The sequence below is a fragment of the Oryctolagus cuniculus genome, chromosome X (genome assembly GCF_051225735.1).
Source record: "Oryctolagus cuniculus isolate XC-2025 breed Fujian yellow rabbit chromosome X, ASM5122573v1, whole genome shotgun sequence".
Classification (NCBI taxonomy): Eukaryota; Metazoa; Chordata; class Mammalia; order Lagomorpha; family Leporidae; genus Oryctolagus; species Oryctolagus cuniculus.
Window position 1 is genome coordinate 74,394,526 of NC_142888.1, and position 13,677 is coordinate 74,408,202.

At 44.9% G+C, this 13,677-nt stretch overlaps 1 long non-coding RNA gene and 1 pseudogene across 4 annotated transcripts in view; one reads left to right on the top strand and one right to left on the bottom strand.

Moving 5' to 3' along the window:
- LOC149119675 (uncharacterized) overlaps nucleotides 1–13,677 on the top strand; it is a 261,469-nt gene that overhangs the window by 42,143 nt on the left and 205,649 nt on the right. The window lies entirely within an intron of this gene.
- On the bottom strand, nucleotides 10,268–11,507 carry LOC100351288 (heterogeneous nuclear ribonucleoprotein F-like; annotated as a pseudogene).

The following is a 13,677-nucleotide window of genomic DNA, read 5'->3' on the forward strand; positions in this document are numbered from 1 at the left end:
GAGAGCTGGATTTGAAGAGGAGTAGCTGGGACATGAACCAGCTTCCAAATGGGATGCTGGTGCCACAGGCGGAGGATTAACCTACTGTACCACAGTGCTGGCCCCTCCCTTGCTATCCTTATGTTAAAATGGAAGCATTCAAGGAGTGGACAGCCATGCACTTTTGACCTTGCTAAAAGACAACCCTTGGGGGAAGCAAGCACTCTACATCCCAAATTTCCACTAGGACCACCCTCTGACTGCCTGTTAACCCATCTAATTCCTCACATTCCCCCCTCAAGAAGAATGGACCCTAACTTCTCTTAGGGGACTGGGCTATAATGGCTCTGGCTGCTTCATGTTGAAAAGGGGTGCTGTTGGGAATGGGGGTCAAGACAGGGTTCCAGCAGGAGGTGGCTTCTTGAGGGGGATGCAGTGCCAGCTTGCAGAAACTGTTTCCATCTGTGGTTTCATGTGCATGGCCACCTAGAATTTCACTGTTTCAAGTCTGGAGAAAATGAATCTAACAAGCAGTTTAAACTCAAAGGGTCTAAAACAAAGGACAGAGTCATTAGAGGACCTAAGCAAGGTGGTATCTAAACCGCGAGCAAGTTTTCTCATTGAGAGTCAAATAGAAACTGACAGAAGGGGCCTGATAATAACCAGGTGGACTTAGGCCTGGCCAGGTATATATTAGGTACAGATCTATCTCTTCACATGGGGTACATCATAAGGAGGTGTGAACCTCTTCTGGGAAGGCACCCTGTTGACTTCCATTACCTAGCTGGCCTAGGAGGAGAGCTGGCCAAGTGAAGGCAGGTGGCATCTCTAAAAGGAAATTTACAGTTCTGCTTACAATGTTGCAACCCTACTTGACTGTCCTCTCAGCAGTGGTGGTTACTTTGGAAGTTGGGCTCAGTGAAGGGCTTTTCAGCTTAGAGCCAACAAGGTCCATGGCTCTAACCTGGAAGTCCTTCAACTCCAGGGCAGGTCTGTTTCCAGTGACCCATGGCTCTTCATAAGCTGACTTCTGCTGAAACTCTGGCTTTCCATATCGAAAACCAATGCAATGGACTTACCTGTTGGGTCTCCTTGATGGCAGATCACTGTGTAAAGCAGCCATTAATTGGCCTGCCACTTATCTTTACATTGCTTCTGCTGCCTAGCTTCCTCTTCTTCCCGGTTTTTGTTAAAGCAGAACAGAGGAAACCTTTAAGAGGATACAAGTCAAGGGGGTGAGCTGTCCCTAATCTTTGGTGACCTAAACTAGAAATCTATAGTCTCAGGCATGTTCTTATAGTGGCTTTTTGGTGAGGTAAACAATGCCCATGAGGAAAGCTATGTCCTCACTTTAACATCAAAATGATGAGCACCTTATCAATGCAATTTTAAGTCAAGCTCTCTCCCTTCATTTTGTTTGAAAAGGGAGGTTTTGCCTGTTTACTATGCCCATAGCAAAGTAAATCTAGCTATGAAATCATAATTTAAGCTCTCGTTTTGGCTATGCTATTATTACAGAAAAATGTTAGCCATCTTTTTATAAGGTCTAAAGTTCAAATTGTACATTCTAGAGAGTTCTTCAGAATAGAGTTAGTTTCCTATCTTGAAGAGAATAGAGAAATGAGGGAACAAGTCAAGCTTCCCAGATCGCTTACTGACAATAACAATTTCAAATGAAAACTTATCAAACAATCTTAACTGTTAAATAAGAACTATAGAAACATTAAAAAAAAGGTCCAGTGCCTTCTATAAATTTCAAGAGTCATGTATTTGGAAGAATCACTTAAATATCTAACACAAATGTAACCTGTTTGACCCAGAAACTCAAGTACAAATATGTCAACAAATTTAAAACATCTGGTACAGAGATTTAGGTCACATGAACCAAAAATGGTATCTTCAGTTAACTTAGCAGTTTAAATTTATGAGCAATATTTTTTTTTGACAGGCAGAGTGGACAGTGAGAGAGAGAGAGAGACAGAGAGAAAGGTCTTCCTTTGCCATTGGTTCACCCTCCAATGGCCGCCGCGGCCGGTGCACTGCGGCCGGCGCACCATGCTGATCCAATGGCAGGAGCCAGATACTTATCCTGGTCTCCCATGGGGTGCAGGGCCCAAGGACTTGGGCCATCCTCCACTGCACTCCCTGGCCACAGCAGAGAGCTGGCCTGGAAGAGGGGCAAGTGGGACAGAATCCGGCGCCCCGACCGGGACTAGAACCCGGTGTGCCGGCGCCACAAGGCGGAGGATTAGCCTATTGAGCTGCGGCGCTGGCCTTTTATGAGCAATATTTTATCTATAAACCAGTTAAAACAGAGCTCTTAATAAATTTTCCTATGTAGACATACAATATGTACACATATATAATATAGCATACAAGATAGTAAAGCAGTTTCAGTAGTAGCTTCTTAATATCTGTTTTTTAAATTACCATCAATCAATTAGAATTACTTTCTGCTCTTAGTAATCTGAATTAACCATACTTTTTCTAAGTTGGAACCTGTAGTACAGTATTGGCTTTATCTGCTTATAGAACTGTCCCAAAGTATTGAATACAATAGAGGTCAGAGGAAAAAGAAGTTCTTTGGAACCTAAAAGTACACATTTCATAATAGAACCAACAATGTTTTAACTTCATGAGCAGTAAGTCTGGTTTTTAGTATTTGGAGAATACAAAACTTTGGATAACAAAAGACTTTAAATAGCCAAGTTTAAAATTATAAACTCATTAACCATTATCTCATTGCTTTAAAAGTTATGTTAGTAAATATCTTGCTAATACGATACAATACCTCTATCTGAATTAAAATAAAAATTACATTTATATGGAATTCTACCCTTTTTATAAGACTCTAGCTCTGGCATTAAAGCAGAGATTGAAAATCCACCTTGGGGGGGGTTATAACAAGCATTGATTACCTGTTGCTATTTCACCAGAAACTTGTTAAATCAAGTTGCAAAACAAGTTCAGCAAGTTACAAAGCAATATTTCTTATTTTTTATTTATTTATTTTAAAGCTTTTATTTAATGAATGCATTTTTCATAGGTACAACTTTAGGAATATAGTGGTTCTTTCCCCCATATCTACCCTTCCACCTCAACTCCCGTCCCACCTCCTACTCCCTCTCCCATCCCTTTCTTCATTATGGTTCATATTTAATTTAACTTTATATAGAGAAGACCAACTCTATGCTAAGTAAAGTTTTCAACAGTTTGTACCCCCCCCACAACATATAAAGTACAGTTTGAGAATAAGTTTTGCAGTTAATTCTCATAGTACAACTCATTAAGGACAGGGGTCCTACTTGGGGAGTAAGTGCACAGTGACTTCTGTTGTTCATTTAACAATTAACACTTTTATTTATGACATCAGTGATCACCCGAGGCTCTTGCCATGAGCTGCCAAGGCTATGGAAGACTTTTGTGACCACAGACTCCATCAGTATTTGGACGTGGCCATAAGCAAAGTGGAAGTTCTTTCCTCCCTTCAGAGAAAAGTACATCCTTCTTTGATGGCCCCTTCTTTCCACTGGGGTCTCACAGAGATCCTTCGTGTAGGATATTTTTTGCCACAGAGTCTTGGCTTTCCATGCCTGAAATGTTCTCACAGGCCTTTTAGCCAGACTAGGAAGGCTTAAGAGTTGATTCTGAAGGCAGAGTGTTATTTACAGTGAATGTCATTCTAAGAATCTGCCATGTGGACTGCTTCTCATATTGGACATTCTCTCCTTTTTAATTATTTTTAAGTAAGCTGTACCCTTAGAAGTAAGTCTGTAGGACTATATGCAGAATTGTACAGCTTTACAGTTATAAACAACCTCCTCCCTTTCTTTTTTTTTTTCATTCTTTTTTTTTTTTTTGACAGGCAGAGTGGACAGTGAGAGAGAGAAACAGAGAGAAAGGTCTTCCTTTGCCGTTGGTTCACCCTCCAATGGCCGCCGCGGCTGGCGCGCTGCGGCCGGCGCACCGCGCTGATCCGATGACAGGAGCCAGGAACCAGGTGCTTATCCTGGTCTCCCATGGGGTGCAGGGCCCAAGCACCTGGGCCATCCTCCACTGCACTCCCTGGCCGCAGCAGAGGGCTGGCCTGGAAGAGGGGCAACCGGGACAGAATCCGGCTCCCCGACCGGGACTAGAGGGACTAGAACCCGGTGTGCCGGCGCCGCAAGGTGGAGGATTAGCCTAGTGAGCCGCGGCGCCGGCCTAACCTCCTCCCTTTCTTATTCCCCTCTTATTTTTGCTGCGATCTATTTTCAGTTGACTTTGTATGCATATAATTAACTCTGTGTTACATAAAGAGTTCAACATATAGCATAAAGATGAGAAAAGAAAAAAAGAAAGAAAACAAATTAAAAAAGGAAATAATAAATAAAAATAAAAAACTGTCCCTCAACAGTCAGGACGAGGGCTATTCAAGTTGTTGTTTCTAAAAGTGTGAATTTCACTTCTATAGCTTTCATTTTAGGAGCACTATTAATTCTCACAGATCAGGGAGAACATATGGTATTTGTCCTTTTGGGTCTGGGTTATTTCATTAAGTATGAAGTTTTCCAGATTGATTCATTTTGTTGCAAATGACCAGATTTCAATTTTTTAACTGCTGTGTAATAGTCCATAGTGTACATATCCCATAATTTCTTTATCCAGTCTTTGGTTGATGGGCATTTATGTTGATTCCATTTCTTACCTATTGTGAATTGAGCTGCAATAAATATGGAGGTGCAGGTAGCTCTTTTGTTACTGATTCCATTTTCCTTGGGTAAATTCCCAGGACTGGGATGGCTGGGTCATATGCTAGGTCTGTATTCAGATTTTTGAGGTATCTCCATATTGTCTTCCATAGTGGCTTTACCAGTTTCCATTCCCACCAGCAGTGGATTAAGGTTCCCTTTTCCCCACATCCTCTCCAGCATTTGTTGTTTGTTGATTTCAGTATGAGAGCCATTCTAACTGGGGTGAGGTGAAATCTCATTGATTTTTTTTTTTTTTGGACAGGCAGAGTGGACAGTGAGAGAGAGACAGAGAGAAGGGTCTTCCTTTGCCGTTGGTTCACCCTCCAATGGCCGCCGCGGCCGGCGCGCTGCAGCCGGCGCACCGCGCTGATCCGATGGCAGGAGCCAGGAGCCAGGTGCTTTTCCTGGTCTCCCCTGGGGTGCAGGGCCCAAGCACCTGGGCCATCCTCCACTGCACTCCCTGGCCACGGCAGAGAGCTGGCCTGGAAGTGGGGCAACCAGGACAGAATCCGGCGCCCCAACCGGGACTAGAACCCGGTGTGCCGGCGCCGCTAGGCGGAGGATTAGCCTAGTGAGCCGCGGCGCCGGCCCTCATTGATGTTTTGATTTGCATTTCCCTGACAATTAGTGACCCTGAACATTTTTTCATGTGTCTATTGGCCATTTAGATTTCTTCTTTTGAAAAATGTCTGTTTAAGGCCTTTGTCCATCTATTAGTTGGGTTGTACAAAGCAATATTTTTTAAAGGCATTGATCTTCCTAGATTCAAAAGAGAGATATTCCTTTAAACCCAATGTCTAGCTGTCACTGGTGAACTGCAAGGGTCCTTGTCTTTGCGCAAGAAAGAATTCAGGCGTGAGACAGAGAGTAAGTGGAAAACAAATAGCAAGGTTTATTAGGGCAGGGACATCCGTAAGAACGGATGGGCACCTCTCCAGACAGAACCTGAGAGAGAGTGCCCAGTCGCTCAGACTGGGGGAGAGCGGGGTTACATGGTTGAGTGGAGAGTATTGGGCATTGCCTAAAATAATTTCTAACAACATGGCACCTGGCAGATGTTCGAGGGGTGTGTCTGTGGCTGCTGCAGTTAAGCTACATAAGATCGGACCACCAGCAGGGATAGGTCCGCTTTAGTTCTGGACACGTGGATAGTGCATGATCCCTATACCTTGCTTAAGATGCCCCTGTGTGTGGTCCATCCACGCCTGCATGACCTTTTTGCTGATTGGCTCCCCTGCTGCCCATGTCTTTTGTAAGCCTTATAAGCCTGTACACTTCCTCAATAAAGTAGTTCCTGCTTCGACAGAACTCACTGGTGCTTGCTGTGTTCTTGACCCGTCGACCTTACCTTTCCTGTTTGTCTTGTCAGGGAGTGCTTGTACTGTTCCCTGCTGGTCAGGGGCCAGCCTTAGGCTTAAGACCCCACAGAGAGAGTACACCTGGCCAGGCCAGGCAGGCGGCTCAGCGTAGAGCCAGAGGGCTGAGCACGCAGTCTGGTTGAGGCTGGGGTTTTTTAAGGGGATCGGTCTTACCTCACCACCTCTGCTCCTCCTGGAACAAAGGACTTTTTGGATGTAAATATGAAAAATTCCTATCTGAGTTTTCCCCCTGAAGTTATCAGACAGGAGGAAGCCTGGCTGGTGTCAGCTTGGTTAGAGGAAGGATGGGCAGGACCCCCTGGAAGATCGGTAGGATGTTTGAAGTGCAGATACTGGGCTGCACCTGGCAGGTTATTGGGATGACTTTGAGATGCATATGCTGGACCTAGATGTCAACTCTTTAGGCCTTTGTCACACACACATAAGCTCATATCTGACTTCCTACCTAACATAGCTACATCTGAACCAAAATTTCATGCATGAGATGTCACGAGACATCTTTTGAGATTCTAATTCAATTTGAGTCTAGTTTTCTGTTAAGAGATTGTTCACCAATATGTTAAGTTTAATGGGAGAGGACATCCATCAGAGCAGATGGATACCCCTCCAGAGATTCCTAAGGAGAATTCTATAGGAAGCAGAATAAAAGGTAATGACCTACAAGGAAGCTCCTGTAAAAACCTGTGGAGAGTAAAATTGGAGGCCCTGAAAAAAAAAAACAATAACCTTATATCCCAAAACCAAAAGCCAATACTGGAAGCGTCTAATGGTGGGGCATCAGTCAAACTTGCCTCAGGGATGAAGGGTCAGGTTGGGAGGTATCTCAAGAAGTATTCAATAGCATTTGAGATTATTGGACCTAGATTCTTGCCTAGAAGCCCCTGGGCAAAATTACAACAATGGGGCCAATGGTCACCTGATAAAACTCTCCTCCACAGGGATTAAAGGCTTCAACAATAGTCAAATGAGATAAGAGGAACCCTGGTGGCTCACTAAATAGACCCAAGGACCCTGTGACCCTCTGGAAAAGAATTTAATGCATATTGGGGCACATGCAGGGAAGTAAAGGCAAGAGACCAGTTAAGAGACAAGGTTCTGAGACAGGAAGTCAGAGTAGAGAGGCTGGAACTTTTCACAACTCATTTAGGCTAACTTCTCCATCCTCTGGTTTGTAAACAGGCCAGGTGGTGGTGCAGAAAATGATGAGGTTTTTTTCTGCAAGCTCAGGGGTCAAAGAGACCTCTAAGTAGATGGTTTGCCTCCTGGCTGGAATGAGACATCTCTCAAAACTCTCTCACTGCTTGTTTTATCCAGACTTGCACCGAAGCCCCCAAGGAAGGGAGAAAGGTGAGGGTGGGATTAACACGTATCATCCACTCTCACTCAGCCTTCCATGCCTGTAGTTTAGGGTACATATTTGTCAGAATAGCACACGCATGGAGTGATCAATTCCCTTTGCCGGTGGTATGCTAGACTGGGCCTCTGCCTGGTCAAATATATAGTCATTTTGTTCTTACACATAAGCAAAAATAGTTGTTCTATGCTTCTTAACCTTGAGTCTTATCTAATAGGCCTGATTTTGACAATGAGCCTTCGTGGTGAGAGCCTTAGCAAAGGTGTTTTTAAGCTAGAGAGTGAACTCAGGGGGCTCCATAGCTTTGGCAGCTCATGACAAGAGCCCAGGGTGATTACTGATGCCATAAACAAGAGTGTCAATTTGTTAAGTCAACAACAGGAGTCACTGTGCACTTACTCCTCATGTAGGATCTCTGTCCTTAGTGTGCTGTACATTGAGATTTAATGCTATAACTAGTACTCAAACAGTATTTTTCACTTTATGTTTCTATGTGGGTGCAAACTGTTGAAATCTTTACTTAATATATGCTAAACTGATCTTCTGTATATAAAGATAATTGAAAATGAATCTTGATGTGAATGGAAGGGGAGAGGGAGTGGGAAAGGGGAGGGTTGCGGGTGGGAGGGATGTTATGGGGGGGAAGCCATTGTAATCCATAAGCTGTACTTTGGAAATTTATATTCATTAAATAAAAGTTTAAAAAAAATAAAAAAAATAAAAAAAGCTACCAGTCTGCAAATGGGGTAATTAAACTTTATAGAAAGCCTTTAGAGGAGCAGAGATCTTGTTATGATCTGAGGTAAAGAAAAAATTCACTGAGGCATGGAGCCTGGAGCCCATGGCCTTGTTCCAAGCTGTACTCAGTCTCACCAACAAATTAATCTCCAAGGAAGGAAGAACAGAATGCAGTTTTCAGCTGACACCCTAACGGGCCATCTCCTAGTCTCTTGTGTTAGGCCAGTCCCAGCAAAAGGAATCCCAGTTGGACCAACCAACATTGTCGGAGCTAAGATGAGAAGTATGAAGAGTGGAGCCTCTGGCTTTACAGCTTGTGAGGACTCCAAAAGGGCAGAGGACTTTTTTCCTTCAGAAAAGTGCATTTCTCAGCCCTAAACCATTCCAGCAAGAGACCTTCTGGAAGAACTGGAGTGTAGCCCCAGCCAGAATCCATCAGTTGTCTCAGGGCCTTCTCCCAGTCCCACACGAAGGGCCGATCCACACCGAAGAAGAGAAGGGGTTGCTCTGACCTGAATCAACAAGGCTTGCCCCTGAGTCTTTTTTTTTTTTTTTTGACAGGCAGAGTGGACAGTGAGAGAGAGAAAGAGAGAGAGACAGAGAGAAAGGTCTTCCTTTACCGTTGGTTCACGCCCCAATGGCCGCTGTGGCCGGCGCTCTGCGGCCAGAGCACCATGCTGATCTGAAGCCCAGAGCCAGGTACTTCCCCTGGTCTCCCATGCGGGTGCAGGGCCCAAGGACTTGGGCCATCCTCCACTGCAGGGCCATAGCAGAGATCTGGCCTGGAAGAGGGGCAACTGGGACAGAATCTGGCGCCCCTACTAGGACTAGAACCTGGTGTGCTGGTGCCGCAGGCAGAGGATTAGCCTATTGAGCCGTGGTGCCGGCCGCCCCTGAGTCTTAAGACTTTTTTTTTTTAATTGCTTTTTTTAAATCTTTTATTAGACCTTTATTTTAGCCTCATTGTAAGAATATAAGGGAGAAATCATAGATTTACTAAATTTAAATTCACACCAAAATACATTATGATTAAAATGAATTCTTTCCAATCACCCAGTTTTGCCACCTTTTGCTTAGCAGATGACCTGTGCATGTCACTGCAGAAAAGTATTTTAAGAAAAAAATTTAGTTAACAAAAAATTTAACAAGTTTCACTTAACAAAATACACCCCAAAGGAAATCATAGTACAAAGAAAGTTTTAAGTCAAGCCCTCACCAATTCCTGCACTATTAGTATTGTGTTTCAATTCTCAAAATTAACTTTTAAAAAGCTTAAACTTGGGGCCGATGCTGTGGCATGGCAGATAAGGCCACTGCCTGCAGTGCCGGCATCCCATGTGGGTGCCATTTTGATTCCCAGCTGCTCCACTTCTGATCCAGGCTGGGAAAGCAGTAGAAGATGGCCCAAGTCCTTGGGCCCCTGCACCTGAATTGGAGATCCAGAGGAGGCTCCAGGCTCCTGGCTTCAGATTGACACAGCTCTGGCCATTGCAGCCAATTGGGGAGTGAACCAGCAGATGAAAGACCTCTCTCTCTCTCTCTCTCTCTCTTTCTCTCTCTCTCTCTCTCCCCCCTCCCTCTCCCTCTCCTTCTTTCTCTGTGTAACATTGATTTTAAAATAAATAACTAAATCTTAAAAAAAAAGCTTAAACTTGACCTAAAATATTTAAATGAAAATAGAAACCAGAATGAGCAAACATGAGATGTTTCTTTTTGAATTAGGGATATAGCATGTTTGAGTTTTCCAAAAAAGTACATCTGCCCAAGGTGTTCACTGTGTGTGGTATAAAAGATCTACAATTTAACATACTTAAACTACTTTAACTCAGATAACATCACTCTGAAGGATACTACTAAAATGTAAATCGAGAAAAGTGGAAAATAGTTTTAGTTTACTCAATATCACATGCTAGAAGAAAAGTTTGCATGAGAAAACACTGAAGAGTTATTTTTTTAATCCAGATTTCACAAACTCATGGTGCAAAATGGGTCCCACAGCTTCTTGTAGGGTAATAACTGCTTTTTTACTGCTTGTTGGCTGCCTGTGAAAATTTGTTCAAAATAACTCAAATGCTTCTACAAAACTAGTCCAAACCGCCCATGGTGTTCTGACCACTATAGCCAGTGTCATGACAAATACTCACTGACTGGCTCTCCAGGCCACTGTAGGTGGCCTGGTCGCGCACTCACCCATGCCCTGCATCATCTGGCTGCTGTAAGCCCCGTTGCTGGCCCCCGTTGTGGAATTCAAGAAGAGTTCTATGTATCTGTGCTGCATGTTGGCCCTATCTTTTGACATCGCTGCCACAGCTTCTTCGTGGGTGGCAAACTCCACATCAGCTTCACCTGTCACTCTTCTATCTGGGCCAATCTCAATATGAACTCTCACTGGGTTAAGTGGAGAGAAGAAGTTGTAGCTGTCTTTCTCGGTCACTTTATATGGCAGCCCTCTCATGTGGACGCAGTGGCTGGTGGTGCTCTGCACTACGAACTCGCTGTCTCCGTATCTGTGGTCATACATTCCTGAGAGGCGGTAGCTGAGGTCTCTTTCGAACAGATCATTGGTGAAGCCATAGCCATTGCTGGGGCCGCTGTACTCCTTATAGCCCCCATAGCCAGCGCTGTAGGCGCCAGGCCACATTCTCTCCAGGCCTGCCTGCTTCACAATGCCAGTATACCTCCAGGCTGTGCCAGGCCGGCATAGGGTCCAGGTGGCCGAACAGACATCAACTTCAGAGGAGGATTTGAGTATGACCTCATTTCGTCCTGACTGCTCTTGAACACTTCAATATATGCGTGCCCTGTTCTCTCCTTGCACTTCCCTAGTACCTTCTCTGGTAGCTCCTGAGAGGCAAACTGCATGAAGGCTTCCACTGTAATCTTGCCCTCAGGGTCCACAGGCAAAGTGATCCTGTTTGGCATGATTTCCAACCCTGAGAAAAAATGAACAATTTCTTCTTTTGTGCATCCAAATGGGAGTCCTCAAAGCTGCACAAAGCCATCATTAGCGGTGTCAGCGCTGTTTGGACCACTGTGCTTCACCCAATCCATCTCAGTTCTGTGAGACTTGACTACCTCAATGTACCAGTGCCCCATGCTTTCCCTGTCTTTTTTCAGGGCCATTTTTACATCATCTTCTGATTCAAGTTCAACAAATGTCTCACCACTCTGCCTGCCATCTCTAACATAGATGAAATGAATGCCTGTGGCCCCATTATGAATTGTGCAGCCAGACAGGATGTTCTGCATGTCCTCAATAGAACAGGACCAGGGCAGGCCATGGAGTGTCACCACAAAGCCTTAACCTCCCTCGGGACCTAGCATCCTGGACATTTGACAGGGTAGATGTCAGACCAATTTGGGTGCAAGTTGTCTTTTTATGGCTTATCATATCACCTAGGACACCTTCAGTATGAGACAATTCTGGTAGGTAACCAACTCTCCACTGAGAATAGGACTGGTTTCTATTTTCATGCAGCAAGAGTGGCTTACAGCCAAAGGAGCCCAAATTCCTCCTGAGGCTTAGACAAGCAGAGGGAACTTCAGGTGCATCTTTTTGTTTTTAACCTCTTGGAGCCGGAGAGCAGCACAGAGCTGGCACCCACGAAGTCCCGTGTTGTGTTCTGAGTAAAGAGAAGCTGTTGTGGGAACATAAATGGTGAGAGCAGGAGCTAAGGTCTGATAGCTCCTTGCCAACCTGCACAACAACATCAGTGGATGATTGACAGCTATAGCAGAAGTCATGCTGGACAGCTCCTTGCCCAACTGCATGATGACACAGATTGGTAATTGACAGTCCCAGGCAAACCGCCATGGACAGCTCCTCTCAGACCTACAGGTGTCAATTATTGACAGCTCCAAGTGATTCCCTCTTTGACAGCCATAGCTGAACAGCCACAGGACAACTGCAGCTGGACCATATGACAGCCTAGCACAGCCCACATGATGGATCCCATTCTGCGGACCATCCAGGCTCCCTTCCCTTCCTGTTCACAGTCCAGGCAGAATATCCCTTTCTATGCATGGTGCAGGCCCAGCTCCCATGCACCGGCAAAGCCTGTGCCCTTCTCTGAGTAGTGGAAATGCAGGTTCCACATGTTGTGTACTTGCAACCAGTGCTAGCTGGAAATATCCACATGGCTGTATGATGTGTGCTTTCATGACTCTTGGGTCATTGTAATATAATTATGATAAAATTACCATGGGAGGCACACCCACTCCCATCATGCACCTGATGCCATGACACTTCCACTATTTCCTAAAAAGGGCACTGAAATGGGTGATGGTCAAGTCCCACCCCAAACTCAGCTGACCTTTGAATATTCATTTGGATGCAGCCCCAGACTTCACATCCCACACCTCTGGAGGGTATAAAGGGTACACCTACCATTGTTGACCTAATACTTTTTCCTTGTTAGGGTTTTTTTCCCCTTTGTCAGGGCTTTTCCTTTGTGGAGGGGCTTCTTTGCTGTTGGATGTTTTTCCTTGGAGGGGGGCTTTTCTTCAGGGGCTTTTTCGTATTTTTGTTTATGCATGGATTAGTTCTTTTATTTATTTATTTATTTATTGACAGGAAGAATTAGACAGAGAGAGAGAGAGACAGAGAGAAAGGTCTTCCTTTTTCTGTTGGTTCACTTCCCAAGTGGCAGCTACGGCCGGTGCCGCGCCAATCTGAAGCCAGGAGCCAGGAGCCAGGTGCTTCCTCCTGGTCTCCCATGTGGGTACAGGGCCCAAGAACCTGAGCCATCCTCCACTGCACTCCTGGGCCACAGCAGAGAGCTGGCCTGGAAGAGGAGCAACCGGGACAGAATTCGGTGCCCCAACCGGGACTAGAACCCCAGGCTGCCAGTGCCACAGGTGGAGGATTAGCCTAGTGAGCCACGGCGCCGGCCTAGTTTTTTATTTATAAAAAATATTATTTACTTATTTGAAAGGCAGAGTTATAGAGAGAGAGGAGAGACAGAGTGATATATCTTCCATCTGCTAATTCAATTCTCCAAAAATGGCCGCAATGGCTAGAGTTGGGCCGATCCAAAGCCTGGAGCCAGGAGCTTCTTCCGGGTCTCGCATGTTGGGGCAGGGGCCCAAGTATTTGGGCTATTTCCCACTGCTTTCTCAGGAGCATTACCAGGGAGCTGGATCAGAAGTGGGGCAGCGGGGATTCAAACTGGTTCCTGTCATGCTCACTCGGACTTACCCCTAATGGTACAGCTAGAAACGTGCCAGGGGATTCCAATTCAATCCCATCAAGGTGGCATGTACCAATGCCATCTTACTTGTTAAAGTGATCAGTTTAAGTTCATAATGGATCAAAAAGATAGGATTAAGCATCAAAGGGATTACATAAATAAGACCAGTGTCTGAAAATAATAATTGATAGAATTAAAAAAGAGAGAATGATTTTCAATGGGAAGGAAGATACACAGCAGACTCATAGAATGGCAAATGCCCTAAACAGCACTCTGGCCTCAGAATCAGCCCTTAAGGCATTCAG